Source organism: Rattus norvegicus, chromosome 3 (genome assembly GCF_036323735.1).
Source record: "Rattus norvegicus strain BN/NHsdMcwi chromosome 3, GRCr8, whole genome shotgun sequence".
Classification (NCBI taxonomy): Eukaryota; Metazoa; Chordata; class Mammalia; order Rodentia; family Muridae; genus Rattus; species Rattus norvegicus.
In genome coordinates this window covers 17,267,999-17,288,631 of record NC_086021.1, presented here as the reverse complement: position 1 = coordinate 17,288,631, position 20,633 = coordinate 17,267,999, and positions in this window count along the sequence as shown.

The window sequence follows — 20,633 nt, the reverse complement described above, 5'->3', positions numbered from 1 at the left end:
CTGCATTTCAAGAGGCTGTCAGTCGATCTTGGGACAGAAGGCTGAAGACTTGCGCTCACACGTTGCTAACAGCGGACTGTGCTAGTGGAGTTTTGTCTCTACAACCTCTCAGTTCTAGACGTCCTCTCAGGCTTCCTATGTGCATAGATATTTGGTCATTCTCAGATTTCTGACGGTGTTGGAGACTGATTATAGTCTCTTTGCTTATCAGGCTGTATAACTCTGAATATACATATTTTATTGGATAGTTATCAGATAGTACACAAGCGAGCCAAGACATAATATAGATTTTAAGCCTTTCTGAAGCTGGGATGAAGAACTAAATGTTCTTTCTAACTGGTAAAGTGATGGACTGAGTGTTGAGTATATAATCTGCTTTATAAATTGTAGGATGGTAATAATCTTACTCAATTGATATGTAAATGAAAAGGCTGTTTAACTGGACAAAAAGGGAGAAATGTTGTTTACACTGAAGTTATCTGTATATTGATGCTAATCCACTGCTCCGAGGACAGCCGCCTTGTCCTGTCCTCAGAACGCACGTGACTTCCCCAGAACCACTTCCCAAATAAGTTTGTGAAGTACAGGTGAGGGGCAGGTACAGGATAGAAGGAGGCCTGTCATTGGAGGAGAAGGAAGGAAGGACGGAGAGATGTTTGAAGGAAGAGGAGGAGACTAGAGGAAAAGGAGAGACAGGAAGAGGAGAGGGTGAGAAGCCACGGCAGGTGAGTTTAAGATTCTGTTCTGTGTATTTACAGGTTGTTATTAATGTTCCTAAGGGATGGATGGTACCAGGCTTTGTATGCTGAAGTGGGCTATTATATCTTATCAATTGGGTCAAAGATTATTGTGTTGTGTGTTCTTTTATGTGAGGTTTTGAGTGTAAGAACGTGTGTGGCAGTAAGAGACACTGGGCAGCTGAGGAGTGGGGATGTATTCAACCAAGATATCTAGCAGAGACTTGGGAAACTACGGTGCCAGAGAGAGCGGGTAAAAGACGACTTTTTATTTTTATATTTTTGCAACAACACATTCACTTCTGTATTTGACATGCTCTTGGTGTGTCCCTTAGGGAAGATCTATATCTGGTTCCTGACAGAATGTGCTTCCTAAGGGATGTTCCTAAGGGATATAAATATTGGTGGTTCCTACAGCTATGAGATTAGGTGGAATTTTAACACGGATTCTGAGCAGCTACATCAAGAATGTAGAATCCACAAACGGCAATGCCAAGTAGACTCGCTCCTGTTCTTATGAGCCTAATAAAGTTGAGGTTTCATTGGACCTCAAATTCTTCCCTCCCTGCCAATCCTCCTGTATCTCATCTTTGGCCTGAAGAAAGAATCATTTTAAAACATCCAAAACCCTGAAATCTCACACTTGGAACACGGGAAGGTAGATATTACAGAAATGATATCTAATGGGACTACAGAACCACATTCAATAGTCCACGCTGTCCTTTGATTCACTCAGGCAGTCATTTTTTTGCATAAAATAAAAATTTGGGAGTTTATCATTTGAAGTAGGTACACAATATTGACACCATTACATTCACTCTTTAGCTTGGCCAGCTTTGTTGAGAAAATCATTGCAAAAAACTAGAATTGGAAAACGGAATTTGTGAGTCCACATTCAGGAATATCTATAAAGTCCCCTATCAAGGAATGAACAACTACAAAATGAAATGCAAAATCCACAAAATTAAATATCTGTAGGGAAACAATGGCCTTTGTGAAAGAGATAGAACCTGGGAAATTGAACTGTTTGTCACAGGAATGGACCTGATAATAAAATTGTTATACAGAAGAATCTCCTACATCCCATGTTCCTAGATATTTTGTAAACATGCCAAGCACCTGAATAACTTCTCCATTCAGAGCATGTAACCACTAATAAAGGAAAGAGAAGTTTCCAGCTGTAGGGAGATTTAGTACATAAAGGTTTCCACTGTGTCACAGGAGACATTCCGGGAAAAGGCACACTCAGATCTGGTCAATGTTAGGAAAGCTGTTCAGCAGGTAGGACATGGCGGTTCTCAGTGACATCATCATTAGGCCTCCCTGAAAAATCTCTTGCATCTGGAGAGCTCTAGCTTCTTCTGTGATGTCACAAGTTTTGTCGTGTCTTCAACTGCACCTCGGATATTCCTTCAGTACCAATTTACCAATTAGCCGTCTATTCAGAGGAAACAGCCATTTGGGAGGGAGAACAAAGAGGATGAAGAGATCAGAGATGGGGAGAAGGAAGCTGCCCTTCTGTCTTGGTATAAAAAAAGGAACAAATACATGGTCCTTGGGAATACTCAGTGATTTCTGGGTAGGGGTTGAGGTTCCACTGAAGAGATAGCCTTGATCTGAGCCTTCCACATACGGGAACTGGGTCTGTCATACTCTTAGAAGCATCTGGACTTCCCTCGTTGTAATGGTTCCTGAAAGTCAGAGAGTTTAAATCATTAATTTCTTTATTCCAAAAACCAGGGGTTGGGATGGACACAGTCGTTTTCCTGAGAGCTCATGGCTTTTATTATTTTTGCCCTGAAGAAAAAGGTGCTAAGGAAGAAGGCAAAGACAAGTATTGTGTCCGCAGCTCAGTGTAAACTCTTCCATGCTTTGGATTCCTATAGTGCAGTTTGTGTCTGACACTGATATCTGGGAGAGAGAATTGCTTCTACCTGAGACTTCATCATCTCAGTCTTTCCACTAGTATTACTCTGATTACCATTCCCTGACAGTAACCCTTTATATTTCTGAGTCAATATGTGTAATTAGCTGGCAGATTTCTTTTCTTTAATTTCTTTAATTTTTTTAATTTTTTAGCAAATTTTATTGCTTTTTTAATTGGATATTTCTATATTTGCATTTCAAATTTTATTTTCATTCCCAAGTTCCTGTCCATAAAGGACCTAACTGGTCCTCCTACCCTTCTTCTATAACCTCCCTTAGTGCACCTTGATATTCCCTTGAACTGAGAGTTAAACTTAGGTTGGACCAGGAACTTCTCCTTCCATTTGTTCCCAACATGGCCATCCTCTGCTACATATGCAGATGGAGCCATAGGTCTGTCCATGCACAGTCTTTGAATATTAGTTTAGTACCAGAAATCTCTGGTTCATTGGCATTGTTGTTCTTATAGGTTTGAAAGCCCCTTCAGCTCTTGTAATCCTTTCTCAAAATCTACCAACAAGAGGTCCATTTTCAGTTCACTGCTCTGCCACAAGCATTCACTTCGGTTTTGGACAGATTCTAGCTGTGTCTCTCAGGAAAGATTTATATCTGGTTCCTGGCAGCATGCAATTCTTAGCTTCTGGTTTTCATGATATATATATATATATATATATATATATATATATATATATATATATATATATATATATATATATGTATGTATATATATAGTTTTTCTTATATATTATATATATTATATATTTAATATATATATTTTCAATGTGGACGTAATGCTCAGAATCGGATTTATTCAGTTTCCACTCTAAATTCAAAGATATTTTTGTTCCCCCTTTCAAAAACAAATGAAGCATCCATATTTTTGGTGTCCTTCTTGGGATTCCAGTGGTCTGTAGTCTGCATCTTCGGTAATTTGAGCTTTTGTGGCAATATCTATTTTCGGTGATTTCATACCATGTGTGTTTTCCTGTGGTTGTGTTACCTCGGTTAGTATTACATTTTCTAGTTCAATCCATTTGTCGATGAATTTCTTGAAATCATTGCTTTTGATAGCCGAATAGTACACCGTTGTGTAGATGTACTACATTTTCTGTATCCATTCCTCTGATGAGTGCCATTAGGCTTCCTTCAAGCTCCTGGTATCATGAATAAGGCTGCTATGAACATAGTTGAGCATGTGTCTTTTTTGCATGTTGGAGCATCCTTTGGTTATATGCCCAGGATAGGTATATCTGGGTCCTCAGGAAGTGCAATTTCCAATTTTCTGAAGAATCTCCAGACTCGTTTTCAGAATGGTTGAACCAGTTTGTAATCCCACCAATGAAGAAGGATCATTCCTCTTCCTTGACATCTTTATCAACATCCGCTGTCTCCTGAGTTTTTTATCTCAGACATTCTTACATGTGTGAAGTGGAATCTCAGGGTTGTTTTCATTTACATTTCCATGATGACTAAGTATGTTGAACATTTCTTTAGATGCTTCTCGGATATTTGATTTTCCTCAGTTGAGAAATCTTTGTTTAGTTCTGGAACATAATTTTAATAGGGTTATTTGTCTCTCTGAAGTCTAGTTTTTGAGTTCTTTGTGTGTATTGGTAATAGCCCTCTATCAGATGGAGGATTGGTGTAGACCTTTTCCAAATCTGTTCCTTGCTGTTTTGTCCTAACAGTGTCCTTTGGCAGGCAGTTTTCTACTACAGTGAAGAACTCTCAGTTAGTGAACTAGAACACGGACTGGCTCCTCCATGACTTCCTTACGTGTTCTGAACAGTAATTGGGGAAACTAAACATCCGTGTTATACCCCTAAACGGCATGCCTATCTATAGTCGTGGGTCTAGAGAGACCTATCAGTGATTCTGGGCATCTGTCAAAGAAATGTAGACTGGTGGAGTTTGCAGTTTTCATCCTGGCTTCGGTAACTACAGGCTGTGGTGTTGTGCAGCCAAGATACACCATGTGCAGCTGTGAATAGGCCTGAGGAGGCTGACTCCTTGGATTTCTGAAGCATTGATAAGGGAGTGAGAGGAAATCAGCACCCCCTGCTCAGCAGAGCTCTGGGAATGCTGACACTCTTGCTTCATCTCTATAAGAAGGTAGGTCAAAAGATCACCTGTCAGGTATGTTCTTGAATATCCTTCAGTGTGCTAGCATTGGGGTGCAATGAAATACTATGCAGGAGACGTGTGGGAAACACCTGAACTCTTCCATTAGAGATCAGAGAGATGAGCTGCATTCACATTCAACTGACTGTGTATGTTCCTGGTCTTTGGCTTTGATCATGCAGATCTTTTCTCTCATACTTCATTGTTCATGTGGCCAAGTTGTGGGGAAGCACGACTCACAATTGTTTCCCATTTTGCCATCCTCCATTCTAGGGTAATAGATTTTAGTGAAACTCTTCACATTTTATATTGTAGACCAACTGACCTAACTATTCTTCAATAAGCTCTTCTCTATTATCCCTACACCATATGTGTGTGTGTGTGTGTGTGTGTGTGTGTGTGTGTGTGTGTTTCTGTTTGTGTGCTTAAATGGTTAGTTTGTATGCAAGTTTACAGAAACCTTGTCACTGAAAGAGTCTATGTACGAAATCTATAAACTGTGGATGGGGCAGCATCCAAATGTTCTCCCACAACATGACCTTCTAGAAAGAGTAGCATAATCTGCATAAAATAATACACTTGAAAGTAAAACTTGGAGGAAAGGCCCTGGCATCGCTCCATTATCACTGTTAGCTGTGACATTGTTCTCTTGGCTTCTGTGGCCAGACATGAAGGCTCTGAAGCAAAGTCGCTTCCTCTTGATCTGTGAATAAGCTGAAGAAGTCTGTCAACTGGGTCACATGAAGCATATGAAAGGTGTGACAAGACAGCATCAGGCCGTTGTGACACTGCCTTCCCAATGAAACGTGGAAGTGTTGACAATCACAGAGTGGGGTCTCGAGTCTGAACTTTGACACCCAGCTAGGCAAAGTGTAACCTGTCAGTCAGCTTCCTGAGTACCATCCATAAGCCAAGGGTAGGCTCAGATGAAGCACCATTGAAGATAGATTCTGTGCCTTGTGAGCTGCATCTCAGGATATGTGGAAGACCATTCAGTCTCTAGTGACATGGGAGATCAGTGTAATGAGAGACAGAGAGAGGGGCCAAATCAGTGTTTGTTTTTCTGGACGACCATAACTGCATTATCGACGCTAAGGATTTGCTCATGGAAGTCTAGGGTTTCACATTGGTATAGGCCAATCTGTATGAAGTTTCAATAGCACAACTGGCTCCAGGCTTCTTTATTAGTTATTGTGATTTATAGGCAGTCATTTATTCCTTGTCTTCTAGATTCCCATATTATTTTATGGATTCATATTCACATGGCATATCCTTTCACTCTCTGCTCTCTGTATATGTGTTTTTCTCTGTCTCTCAGTCTCATCTCTCTTTCTCTGTCTGCCTCTCTGTCCTATTTTTCAGCTTTCCTACAACAGTCTTTACTAATGATAAAATATTTCATGTCAGTTTAGACACTTGCTTCTCTCATAAACCCCAGTGTGATCTGAACTTGCTGGCTACTGGAGTACCACAATTAAAAATAGAATTGATGTCAAAATCTACTAGACTTGAACTTTAACAACTCAGAAGACGTAGAATATTCAACAACTCCCAACAAGCCTAAGGGCCAAGGCTCATGTATGGAAGGAAAATTTTCAGAGATCCAAGAAATGCGTGCCAGGCTGACCATGGACTGGCTTCTCTTTACAGGGACTGCCAGCCTCAGGAGAAAGGTAACATGGGGATATAATAAACATGCATCGTGTAACAATACCTAGTCTCTTCCCTTACGTTACCCTTCCCTGTCTTTATTTTCCTAGTGGATGTTGTACATAAATGTAGTAGTGACTGCCTTTCAGGAGTATAGACGTTTTCACATGTGGCACCCAAATGAAGAATTTGACTTTCCTTCCCGGGCTGAAGCTCCTTACCAATGATCTACGACATCTTTTTCCCTAGGACTGCTCCTTTGTTTTGTGTGTGAGTGTGTGTGTCTGTTTGTGTGTGTGTCTGTATGTCTTCTGTCTGTCTTTCTGCCTTTATCTCTGTCTGTCTGTTTCTTTCACATGACATCTTTCTATATTTCAGAATGACTTCTTAATTGCTCATTCCAAGATTGACCCATCATGCTTTCTCTGAGTGTTTGCTTTTGATGACTCAAATTACCCCTGTGTTAATCAATGCACCTGTAGCCAGAAATGTGTACCACTGATCACATCACAACCTGCCTCATGGTTAAAATAAGTAATTTTCGAGGCTCTGAGGAAAGTTTTTATCAGAATTTATATACGTTTTCTCTATTTTTTACTCCCCTATGCAAACTGTTGTAGTCTGTGGATTTTCCCCAAGTCTTTGCTTAATTGTATTTATCTATGTACATGGCCTACTGGGAAGACATCATCCCAACCCTCCAACATTACTTAGCAGGAGGAATAGAATAAGAATTGGAGAAATTGGTCATTCAGCTACAGAACATGTCCCCTGAGATGGATTAACTGTGTCGAATCATCGCATCACTGACAAGCATTCTGAACTATGATCTCAGTTTATTTTCTTCTTTGTCATTTTGAATGTGCTACCTAAGGTGGGGAGGACCTAGTGGGCTGTGTTTGAAAAATGAGTCTTCACTATTCATGCACGAAGGTGTTAAAAAAAATGATAGATCAGTGATATCTCTGGGTTAGAAGGGATAGTGATAGAAAGTCTTCACTTGTGTCTCAGGCAAAGCTCCTGGACAGGGCAACTTGGCTTGTATATTTGGATAAGATCTAGTTAATTGGTAGTTATATGGTGGTGAAGGGGAACCTCTTCTGGATACCCTTGTGTATGCTGGAGTTTCCAAGGTATTCTCTGTGATGTCACTAGTGTTATGGAAAAAGAAAAAGCCCTTCTGGAATTTGGTTAGTACTTATTGGTTTACCCACAGACATGTTTTTCAGGATGATCAATGTATTTACAGAGAAAACAGAGAGCATGGAGAGATAAGAGAGAGAGGAAGAAGAAATTAAGATTCTTCCTTGTTATAAAAGTTCAAAGCATAAATTACCTGGTGGAAAACAGAGAGTGTGAGCCCTAGGCTGGTGCTGAGGAGCTTCCTGGAGGAGGTGGTCTTAACTCAGGTCTTCTAGGAGTAGGAATTATGATCTGAAGCCTCTGGACTCCTAAAGAAGAGACCCTGAGTCAAGAATAACTGATGTATTTTTGGCAGACAGACAGGAATTGACAAGCATGCAGCTGGTCTACTACAAGATTCTTAATATCATTCTGCATGAGGAGGAATACCAATAAGATCCACAGAGGTAAGAAGCTTTGACTCTCAGGGGAGAGTATTGAACTTCATCCTCAGAGGATTCCTGTACATGTCTTTGGATTGTTATTCCAAGAGTGGACCGAGGGCTACACCCCTGGGCACGAATCAAGGTCTCTGACGCTTTATTTTGAACATACATGATTAAGGCTTGGTGGTCCTAAACACTAGGGACTCCAGGACTTACCTGCATCCCATCAGATACGAACTGAAAATATCCTTCATTTCTTCATGTCTTGGCCAGATTTTGTTGTTTAGGGCCAGGGGGACTGCAGAAGGGAGTGAGGCATAGATCTAGGAATCATGGTTGGAAGAAGTAAAGCAGCTAATAGGTCCAGCTTGAAGAGGGCTTTTCTCCTCTTTCAGTGCTTCCAAGTGTCTGTAGATTTCCCCTTTCATCAGGGTTCCTTGGGGGACTAGCATTTTCTCTCCTGTGTCTGGGCCATAACTATGCATGTTCCCTTGTGTTTATCTACAGGGTCTGCTGGGAAGGCATCATCTCAACCTTCCACCATCAGTGAGCAAGTACAACAGATTAAGAAGTTGGAGAAATTGACTATTGAGCTCCAGAAGATGACCTGTGAGTTGGGTAAACTCCCAGGAGTGCTGACCCATTGCACCAACAGCATTTGGACAAAAGATAGCCATTATGCCCACCTCTTTGTAGACAGTCCTGACCCCTCTGTGTTAACCTTAGTTTTCTCACACCACAGGAAAATGCAACTGTAATGTCCTCATGTACAAACTAATTTTCTTATGTGCCTCTCAGAGGCAGGACATGAAGAAAGGATAGGAGTGTGATAGGAAGCTATTTCATTTCTCAGAAATGCAGAAGCTGTGGTTCGAATAACTGTCTTGGGATATGGTAAGTAATGTGTGATCCCTCATCATGGATTTTAATAGACAGAGAATGCATTTTCTGTCCTCAGAGGAACACAGAAATCTGGTCAGCTACAGAAGCACAGTAATTAAACTTAGATAAGTAAACTTTTATTTTTTTATTTTAAAGATTTATTTTATTTGTTTTGCATGAGTATTCTGTAACTGTCAGACACAACAGAAGTGGAAGTTTGAAGCCATTATACATGGTTGTAAGCCACGATGATTTTGCTGGGAATTGAACTCAGGACCTATGGAAAAACACTTAGTGATCTTAAATGCTGAATCATCTCATACTTTTGATGATGATGTCAACATGTATCATGGTGATGATGATGATTATCATCATTATCATTATTATTATTAATTATTATTATTATTATTATTATACTGAAACTCTAAAGGGATCAAGATTTACCCTCCTCCAAAGCTCTTCCCCCTCTCCTGTATCAAGAAGAACCTACAATAAAGAAGACACCATCACAGCTGCCCATCCTCCCCAGCACTGAAGAAAGAAAAGTTTTTCTTTGACTTGGTTATGGAGATTTTCTTGTTGACTGGGCTCATAGCTTCAGATCTGAAGCAGGGAGACTATGGAAATGGGAACTCCTTTTGGAGGAATCTGCTTACCTTGGAGGAAAAGGGAAACAGAGAGCAAAAGTAAGATGTTGTTCCACCACCTTATCCCTTGCTGAGAACAAAGTCTCCTCTTCACAGCATGGGCACTATGTAAGCAGACCAAGCAAGCATGACTAAGAGCCAACCAGATGGGTAAACATTTGGCCATTGGGTATACGGGGGGAGCATTTCACTGACTATGCTGCCTGTATCTCCTGTCCACTGTGTTCTAATCCCATGCAAGGAAAGTTTGGTGGATTTTTGTCTGTCCTGTGATAGAACAACAGCGTTTCCCATTCTGAATGCTGTTTCTTCACTGATTTGAACCTTGAAAGAACAGAGGGAGCCAAGGAAAGCCACAGCCAACAACACTCTACATTCTAGAATATCAAGCTCTTCTCATAAGAAACACTTTCTTGTAGCTGTGAATTCAGCAGGGAGGAAAATTACAACCAACCTCTGATCAAGCAGCATAAAAATTAGCATGACATACAAAAAAGACTTAAAAATGAATCAGATCTCTGATACATAGCAAGAAGTGGTCCCGGGCCCGGTCACTAATGACATGAAGGTTATTTTGTTGAGCAAGAGTTACTCTCTTGGAGTCCTTAGATGTTCATATGTGCTTGAAAATCTGTCACGGAAGACTGTATTGATATCATACTCTAATCCAGAGAGACCATACAAAAAAGTATATTATTCCTTCTGCAGTACTTGGTTGAAGTTAATTCACATCACACATTTGTATGTGAGGCTGAAATTAATGTTCTTCATAGATAAAAGCATTATCTCTATCCTTGCCTTAGTGATTTGTTTAGTTTTGTTTTTTTAATTTGGAAAATGGCTGAGTATTCTTCAGTTCCACAATGGAACTGAAGTGACTGTTCCTCAGACTGTATACATAGAGGACATCTGAGAAGTAGTTGACATTTATAGTCGGGGCGTCTCCCCATGGATCTCTTTGGGTCAGAATAAGCATGTATAGACTTATTTCAGTTAAAGGAATCATGTAGTATCAAAACATTACAGGATCCATCTGCTGTAAATATTTTCTTTTACACAGGAGAAGGAAGGTGTATCAAAGGCTGTGTATCAAAGGTTGTAGATATTACTCCATCCATAGAAGATAATATATCAAGAAGAATTCTGTAGGGCTACAGAGATTGATCAAAGTATCCCCACACAATTCTAAGACAGGACGGACAAGAAATCACTTCACTTGGAAACTTAAAATAATCTGATGCTATGGTATGTGGAGTGTTAATAGATAAAGAAAAACCAGCTAAAAAGCACATGCATACATACCAGATGCTATTCAAAAATTATCCAGAGTCAGTTTACAACCTTCACTTAGCACAAAGAGATTGATTCCCCACTTCACAGATTCTGATCAGAACCACTGAGTATTAAGAAATCTATATTAGATCTCAATTGCATATCACTTGTCTGTATAACTAGGTAGTCACAGCAAACATGAAATTCGGAAAGCAAAGTTAGAACTTGTCAACAGTGGAGGGAGTGCATGTAGTGGATGAGGTTTCGGCATGAAACTCAAATGTCCAAAATACCCCGAGATTTGAGTTTTGAGGACAAGAAACACTTAATGAGTTTTGGGACAAAATTTGAATCTAAAGACTCCAAAAATTATTTGTCAATGAGCTCTGAACCCCTATGGAGATTGCAACCTACATTAAGCACAAAGAGACTGATTCCCCACTTCACAGATTCTGATCAGAATCACTGAGTATTAAGAAATCTATAATAGAACTCACTTGTGTATCACATGTCTGTATAACTAGGTAGTCACAGCAAACATGACATTCAGAAAGCAAAGCTAGAACTTGTCAACAGTGGAGGGAGTGCATGTAGTGGATGAGGTTTGGGCATGAAACTCAAAAGTCTAAAATACCACTTAGATTTGAGTTTTGAGAACAATAAATACTTAATGAGTTTTGGGACAAAATTTGAATCAAAAGACTCCAAAAATTATTTATCAATCAGCTCTGAACCCCTATGGAGATTGGCGGATATTATGAATTTAGTCTGTGCCCCAGAGGTATAAGTAAATGGTGCAATTTGAAGTGATTAGATATGCTAAAGAGGCATGCAAAACAAAGGAGGCCATGGTATCTTTTAACAAGTGTGATTCTCCAAAACATAGCACAAGTGGAGTACTGTGGAGTGACCTAGACACTAGACACACACAAACACACACACATACCAAAAGAGACACACACAAACACACAAACACACACACACATACAAAAACAGACACACACAAACACACATACACACAAACACACACACACATACAAAAACAGACACACACAAACACACAAACACACAAACACACACACACACACACAGACACCCAAACACACACACATACAGAAACAAACGCATAAGCCACAAATAACTGACTTCCTCTGTGCTGTGTGTGGCACGCTGGATTTATCCAAGATATGAAGTCTATTCTCCACAAGTAAGTTAAACCCAAACTCAAAGAAAAATTTAGAATTCCTCCTCCTTTCTGGAGAAAGCGTTCTGGGCATGAGCAATGCTTACATTTTAAAGTTTAAGAGGGATGACTTGAAAACAGTAACTACTGAATCCACATTAAAACAGCATTTCAGAGATGTGTAGTGATTCAATTTTGACTTTATGCAACTGTAGCTGCTCAGCTCTCATGATTGTAGGATTGAAACAGGTCATTTCTAGACATAACTCTGTAGGGACAGTAAGAGCTTTGACAATTCTTCAAGTTGAAAAACCTAAGAAACCGTATTAGCAACAGCTTAATTCAAAATGGAGAAACGTTTGCTTGGGTAAGGTCCTGTACCTAAGACTGAGCAGCGGGTTCAAAGCCAAGGAAACCATTGCATGTAAACAAGCACTACTGGGTACAGAACCTGTTACTAACATGAAGAAAGCTACGGGCTTCAGGAAATATGCATGAGGAAGATGTTGAATGCTAGAAAGTATATGCTATAAATTTAGTGGTACACATTGAGAGGATGAATTTTGAAATGTTTATCTCCTTAGGAGTGTAAACATTTGAGTTAAGTAAATGCTGTATCCTAATTAGGAAAGGGAAGTGAGTTTCCATTCAGACATTGGAATTCCCTTCATGCCGAACATGAACTTGGGAGGGTTTCAAAGAAATGTTGAAGCACATCAAGAGCTTCTGAGCACCCAGAAGGAGTCTGAGAGGATTAATTTGTTCTTGTTATGAGGGATTTTCAAGTTTATTATTGGAAATCAGTCAAGAGAATTTCAAAGTCTAGAAACCAAATTCTGTACATGTCTCATATTAGCTTTGGAAGACCGTGACCTATAAAGGCCCCAAAAAGGCACAGCTAGATTCACGTTTTAAAATGTATTACACTTGGTGACTGACTGCCTTTCCACCATGTTCCCAAGGCCAGCTGCAGGGTACGACTGTGGTGCTCAACCTTCAGCTAGAGAACTCTGCTTCGCTTAATTACTGTGTTTTGTTTTTGGTTTGAGTTGTGTTTGCTTCAGGTATTAGTAATGTTGGTTTGGTTGGAAGTTTTGTTATTCATTCTTTATTAATTTTTGTTCTTTTGGTGAATTTGCAGTTCTGTTAATGTCATGCACATTACATTATGATTGTATCATTTAAGCCCTTTTTGAAAAAAAAATTAATATATATTTTTCAGAATAAAATGTGTTTTTCAACTCATAAGAAACAGGTTTTTTCTTGTGTAGTGTTGCAACCTGTAATCCCAGAAATCATATGCAGAGATAGATCACTGAAATTTGCAGGGTCTTAGGATTCACAATTGTTCCCAGCAAGCCAGAGGTACACATGTGGATTGGCCTTTTGATGTGTCTAGTGTGGCCTACTGTGTATACCAATTTCATGATGGAAAAGGTATCCATACTGTATCCTTGTCGTCATATATTTAGCTCCTCCTAAAATATAGTACTTTAGGAATGATCTCATAGAACAAGTTAATGAGTAAATCAACAGTATTGCTCTAATGAATCTCAGGAAATGAAAACATTAGCCAATGTATTAGAAATAAAACTCAGAAAAATCAGACCTAATCTGTCTCTGATTTCTTGAAATATAGTCTCAGTGGGAACCACATAAAAGAGATAATGAATTCCATGTTTTACAAAAACTTTTTTATACTTAGTTTTTATGTTGTTGTCCTTGAATATGTATTCGGTGCCTATTTTGGAAAGATGATTGGTTCAGATTATTATCATTACCATTATTATTGCTATTAATTTTTTTTATACATAAGTGTTTCACTTGATGTAAGTGTGATGCACCACATACATGCAAATACCCCAGAATCCAGTCAAGGGCAGTGAATTCCACTTGGAACTGGGTTATCCTTTTGGTTCTATGTTAAGGAAATGCGAAAAAATGGATGAGCTTTCTCTCCAGCACCTGCCCATGACTTTTGTCCTTCCTTTTGTACTGTATTAGTTGAACTGGAACAAACTCATCCAAAAAAAAGAAGGTTTGTGAGAACTACAGAAATACATATATGCCCCCTCGCCTCCACTCTTCTCCCCTCCTCTCCTCTCCCCTACTCTCCCCTCCTCTCCCCTCCTCTCTGCTCCTCTCCCCTCCTCTCCCCTCCTATCCTCTCCCCTCCTCTCCTCTCCTCTCCTCTCCGCTCCTCTCCTCTCCCCTCCTCTCCCCTCCTCTCCTCTCCACTCCACTCCTCTCCTCTCCTCTCCTCTCCCCTCCTCTCCTCTCCTCTCCCCTCCTCTCCTCTCCTCTCCTCTCACCTCCTCTCCTCTCCTCTCCTTTCCTCTCCCCTTTTCTCCCCTCCTCTCCTCTCCTCTATCCTCCTCTCCCCTCCTCTCCCCTCCTCTCCCCTCCCCTCCTCTCCTCTCCCCTCCACTCTTCTCCCCTCCTCTCCCCTCCCCTCCTCTCCCCTTGTCTCCCCTCGTCTCCCCTCCTCTCCTCTCCCCTCTTCTCCCCTCCCCTCCCCTCCTCTCCTCTCCCCTCCTCTCCTCTCCTCTCCTCTCCTCTCCCCTTTTCTCCCCTCCTCTCCTCTCCTCTCTCCTCCTCTCCCCTCCTCTCCCCTCCTCTCCCCTCCTCTCCCCTCCCCTCCTCTCCTCTCCCCTCCACTCTTCTCCCCTCCTCTCCCCTCCCCTCCTCTCCCCTCGTCTCCCCTCGTCTCCCCTCCTCTCCTCTCCCCTCTTCTCCCCTCCCCTCCTCTCCTCTCCTCTCCCCTCCTCTCCTCTCCTCTCCCCTCCTCTCCCCTTTTCTCCCCTCCTCTCCCCTCCTCTCTGCTCCTCTCCCCTCCTCTCCTCTCCCCTCCTCTCCTCTCCTCTCCTCTCCGCTCCTCTCCTCTCCCCTCCTCTCCCCTCCTCTCCTCTCCCCTCCTCTCCCCTCCTCTCCTCTCCACTCCTCTCCTCTCCTCTCCTCTCCTCTCCCCTCCCCTCCTCTCCTCTCCTCTCCTCTCCGCTCCTCTCCTCTCCCCTCCTCTCCTCTCCCCTCCTCTCCCCTCCTCTCCTCTCCACTCCTCTCCTCTCCTCTCCTCTCCTCTCCCCTCCTCTCCTCTCCTCTCCTCTCCCCTCCTCTCCTCTCCCCTACTCTCCCCTCCTCTCCCCTCCTCTCCCCTCCTCTCCCCTCCTCTCCCCTCCTCTCCCCTCCCCTCCTCTCCTCTCCCCTCCACTCTTCTCCCCTCCTCTCCCCTCCCCTCCTCTCCCCTCGTCTCCCCTCGTCTCCCCTCCTCTCCTCTCCCCTCTTCTCCCCTCCCCTCCTCTCCTCTCCTCTCCCCTCCTCTCCTCTCCTCTCCCCTCCTCTCCCCTTTTCTCCCCTCCTCTCCCCTCCTCTCTGCTCCTCTCCCCTCCTCTCCTCTCCCCTCCTCTCCTCTCATCTCCTCTCCGCTCCTCTCCTCTCCCCTCCTCTCCCCTCCTCTCCTCTCCACTCCTCTCCTCTCCTCTCCTCTCCTCTCCCCTCCCCTCCTCTCCTCTCCTCTCCTCTCCGCTCCTCTCCTCTCCCCTCCTCTCCTCTCCCATCCTCTCCCCTCCTCTCCTCTCCACTCCTCTCCTCTCCTCTCCTCTCCTCTCCCCTCCTCTCCTCTCCCCTCTTCTCCCTTCCCCTCCCCTCCTCTCCTCTCCTTTCCTCTCCCCTTTTCTTCCCTCCTCTCCTCTCCTCTCTCCTCCTCTCCCCTCCACTCCCCTCCCCTCCTCTCCTCTCTCCTCCTCTCCCCTCCTCTCCCCTCCCCTCCTCTCCTCTGCCCTCCTCTCCCCTCCTCTCCTCTCCCCTCCTCTCCCCTCGTCTCCCCTCGTCTCCCCTCCTCTCCTCTCCCCTCTTCTCCCTTCCCCTCCTCTCCTCTCCCCTCCTCTCCTCTCCCCTTTTCTCCCCTCCTCTCCTCTCCTCTCTCCTCCTCTCCCCTCCTCTCCCCTCCCCTCCTCTCCTCTCCCCTCCTCTCCTCTCCCCTCCTCTCCTCTCCCCTCCTCTCCCCTCGTCTCCCCTCATCTCCCTCCTCTCCTCTCCTCTCCCCTCTTCTCCCCTCCCCTCCTCTCCTCTCCTCTCCTCTCCCCTCCTCTCCTCTCCCCTCCTCTCCCCTCGTCTCCCCTCCTCTCCCCTCCTCTCTTCTCCTCTCCCCTCTTCTCCCCTCCCCTCCTCTCCTCTCCTCTCCTCTCCCCTCCTCTCCTCTCATCTCCTCTCCCCTCCTCTCCTCTCCCCTCATCTCCCCTCCTCTCCCCTCCTCTCCACTCCCCTCCTCTCCTCTCCTCTCCTTTCCTCTCCCCTTTTCTCCCCTCCTCTCCTCTCCTCTCTCCTCCTCTCCCCTCCTCTCCCCTCCCCTCCTCTCCTCTCCCCTCCTCTCCCCTCGTCTCCCCTCCTCTCCCCTCCTCTCCTCTCCTCTCCCCTCCTCTCCTCTCCCCTCCTCTCCCCTCGTCTCCCCTCCTCTCCCTTCCTCTCCTCTCCTCTCCCCTCTTCTTCTCTCCTCTCCTCTCCCCTCCCCTCCTCTCCTCTCCTCTCCCCTCCTCTCCTCTCCCCTCCTCTCCTCTCCTCTCCTCTCCTCTCCCCTCCTCTCCTCTCCCCTCCTCTCCCCTCCCCTCATCTCCCCTCCTCTCCCCTCCTCTACTCTCCCCTCCTCTCCTCTCCCCTCCCCTCCTCTCCCCTCCTCTCCTCTCTTCTCCCCTCCTCTCCTCTCCCCTCCTTTCCCGTCCTCTCCTCTCCCCTCCTCTCCTCTCCTCTCTCCTCCTCTCCTCTCCCTTCCTCTCCTCTCTCTTCCTTTCCATTTCCCTTCTTTCTAGAAAAAAGAAATACATATATGGGATAGGAATGCTTATAGTCTATCCAGCCAGTCATCCATGAGGGCAGTAGTGGATGCAGCATCATACCTCAGCATCTCTTATTGTAAGTGTTAGGGCAGAACTGTCAAATCTCATCCTGTGTTACGATGTAGATTAGACTCATCAGATTAAATTAAGTATTTAAAAACTCTCCTGCGGTTGAAAGTGGTGAGGAAATCATGCGGATGCATCATAAATGCAGTGCTAAGAGCAGGATTCAAACTAGTCTGGGGGATGCAGCCTGCAGCAGAGACCACAGATCTTTGGTGGAGAACGATTCAGTTCAAAACTGGGAAGGGAGAAGGATGGATGATATTGTTCTAGAAGATCTCCCAACATTGAAAAAGTGTTTCACTCAGATCAGTGAATGATTCTTGTAAAGCAACTCCTGGATTGAACTTCTGAGACCAACCATCAGCCTGAGAATTAATGTGTGAAAGACGAAATTCTGTGTCTCTCCAGATTGTTGCTTTCAAAGCAACAGCCAAAAGTGTCTATCCTATGAATGACATATATATATATATATATATATATATATATATATATATATATATATATACACATACATACATATTATAGCAGGACGGATACAGAGTTTCTTCACTTCCATGAATGAGGTATTCAGCAGTTGACCTGGCTCAGCAATTAAGGTAATTTTTCCCAACTCTTGAGACCTGAGCTCCTTCCCTATGAGCCCCAAGATTGAAGAAAAGAACAAACTTCAGACAACTTGTCTCAGATTTTTATGTAGTTGGGGTTTCCTGGTCTTGGTCCACAGAAGGATGGACATCTTGTTTTCCAATTCTTGTTTATCTATAATACTTCTTCCTGATTCACTCATCCAAATATATTACTGTGCATTTCCTTGATAGGTTACTTTTGCTATTTGAATTCTGTTGCCAATAACTATAGGAAATAAGAAGCACTAAATCAAAGCATCATATGAAAATTATGCTAAGGGAATGGGGTCATTGGTAATTTGTAACTGAGCTAAAACTCTTACTAGACACAAACTGCTGTAAAAGGTCTTCTCTAGATTCCTGGTGTAGAAGCTGGTGTTCCCTAACAGAGAGTAGAAGATGAATCTATCTGTACAGAGAAAAGGGATTTATCACAATGATCACAGGCTGTGACCACATAATTTAACAGTGGATGGATATTAGGAAAGTCCAAGAATCCAGGAGTTGAGCAGTCCACAAGCCTAGATGTCTCATCTGGTCATTGTTATATAGTTAAATCCTCAGTAAGCAGGTTCTATTGTCTGTGAGGGTTTGGTAGCAATATGTGTGCAAGCTGGAAAAAGTAACAGCTTCTTTCTTCCATGTTTTCTATGGGCTTCAAGTATAATGCATTGTTAGGAGCACATCGAGATTGCCATTTTCAATAGACTATTACCTTAAAATGAACGTTCTTTTCAGGGAAGCTGCAGCCTCACAGCAAGGATCAGGAGTGGGAACTGCAAGACCCCGTCTGGGCAGATGTTCCCGTTCATCAAGCCCACCTTCCAGTGTTGCAGAAATACCCCAGAAATCCTCAACCAACTCCCTTTCAAACATGGTCTTCTGGGATTTGTAGACATCACAGCCAGTAACAACACCAATTCAATTCAAGACTACTCACAAAATAAGAAATGGAGTGAGTACAGTTCCTTGGGTCTTTATATGTAATCAAAGACTTCATAGGCAGACACAGTGATCTAATCTCCCTGCAACCAAATGGGGAGATGATGATGTGGCTGAAGCAGATTGGCGCTCTGCTGTTATGAAAAGGGTGTCCGTAAATCCCGTGCTGACAGCAGACATTCAGTCATGCCGAAGGCCAGCGCACCTGAGAGTTGATGTGCATCATGGAGGAGGACAGTATTTTCTTGTGACTTGGATTTTCAAAAAATTGGCTTTTATTCTATTCCTCAGTGCTAAAATCTGATGCTGTTTGCCTGAAACCATGGGGTAGGGAAGCTTAACAGGTCACACAGGATTTATCCAAACTTCATGTGCTGACATGTCTCTACGTCTAAGCCCATGTTTAACAATCTAGTGCATCTGAATCTCCAGTTAATCAGTTACTGTTTTTCTACCATGCTGGTCTGCTGAGGTCATTTTGCAGAAGTCCACTTCCTAATGATTATTAAAACAATGAATGTTGTGAAGTTGTTTATAATCTACACACTGGCCTTTCCCTCCCTCAAGCATGTACTTCTGCATTTACAGCTCTCAGCCAGTGTTCTCAACCTTTCCCTACCATAACCCACAGAAGTCCACCCTTGTATGAGGATGCTGTCTGAAAAGCAGATGAAGAGCTTTAGCATTGTTGTTCCTCACTGTATTAATATTAACACAGACAGCAGACCATATGATGAATTCAGCTCTGTTCACAAACTGGTTAATTGCCAAGAAAATCCCAAACAGTTGTGAGTACATTCTAGTCAGAGTCCCAGAAAAGTCAAATATGAAATGCAAACTTTCAGAGCTCTCCTTCAAAGACTGCCTATGAAAGAAGTTGCTTGCAAAACACTGTCCTAAAATACTCACTCCATTCACACTTTTACATTTTGCTTTGAGGTCTTGCAATGACGTTTATTAATCATGGAACTGCACGTCTCTTCTCTGGTCTCCAGTGAGAAGGATTCATTCCTAAAAAAGATGTATCTGTAGATGACTAAAAAAATAAAAATAACAAATAGATCTTGATTAAAGTTCTGGGATAAAGATGAAACATCCTACCCCAAAAATCAGATTAAAAGTAGATTTGACACACACACACACAATATATATATATATATATATATATATATATATATTGTGTGTGTGTGATTTATTTGCGGTATGTGAACTGTATGTTGGGTAAATAAAGCTTTTGGGGTATTGAGTGTGTTGTGTGTGTGCGTGTGTGTGTGTATGTGTGTGTGTGTGTGTTTTGTTTTTGTTTTTGTTTTGTGTGTGTGTGTGATTTGGTTGCCTCATTCCGGATGGTATTTCATAGTTTCATTCATTTGTTATGAATTTCACGATGTCATGGTATTTGATTACTGAGGGGCTCTCCACTACGTAGATGAACCACATTTTCTGTACACATTCCTGTGGTCAAATCATCTGGGTTCTTCCTAGCTTCTGGCTATCATGAATACAGCTGCTGTAAACAGAGTACAACGTGTGTCCTGGTTCTATGTTGGGGCATCATTTGGGAATATGCCCAGGAGTGGGGTAGCTAAGTCCTCAGCATATACCATGTCCAATGTTCTGAGGAAAGTCCAGAGTAATTTCCAGAATATTGTACCTCATTTCGATCCCACCAATAATGGAGGAGTCTTCCTCTTTCTCCACATGGTGACCAGCATCTGCTGTTAACTGAATGTTTGATCTTAGCCGTTCTGCCTGGTGTATCCTTTGATTTGCATTACCCTGATGAACAATGACGTTGAACATTTCTTTATATATGTCTCAGCCATTCCAAGTTCTTCTGCTGAAAATTATTTGATTAGATCTGTACCCCATTTTTAATAGGGCTATTTGACTTTATGGAGCATAACTTCTTGAGTTCTTTGTACATATTGAATATTAATTCTCTTTCAGATATAGGAGGGCAAAGATCTTTTTTCAATGTATTAGTGGCCATTTTGTCATAATGACAGCGTTCTTTGCCTTGAACACACTTTGCAATTTTACAAGGTCCAATCTCTCAACCCCCTCATCGTAGAGCATAAGCCACTGGTTTGGGGTTCTGTTCAAGAAATTTTCCATAGTCATCACATGTTCAAGCTTTTCCCCACTTTTTCTTCTTTTTTTTTCTTTTTCTCAGAGCTGGGG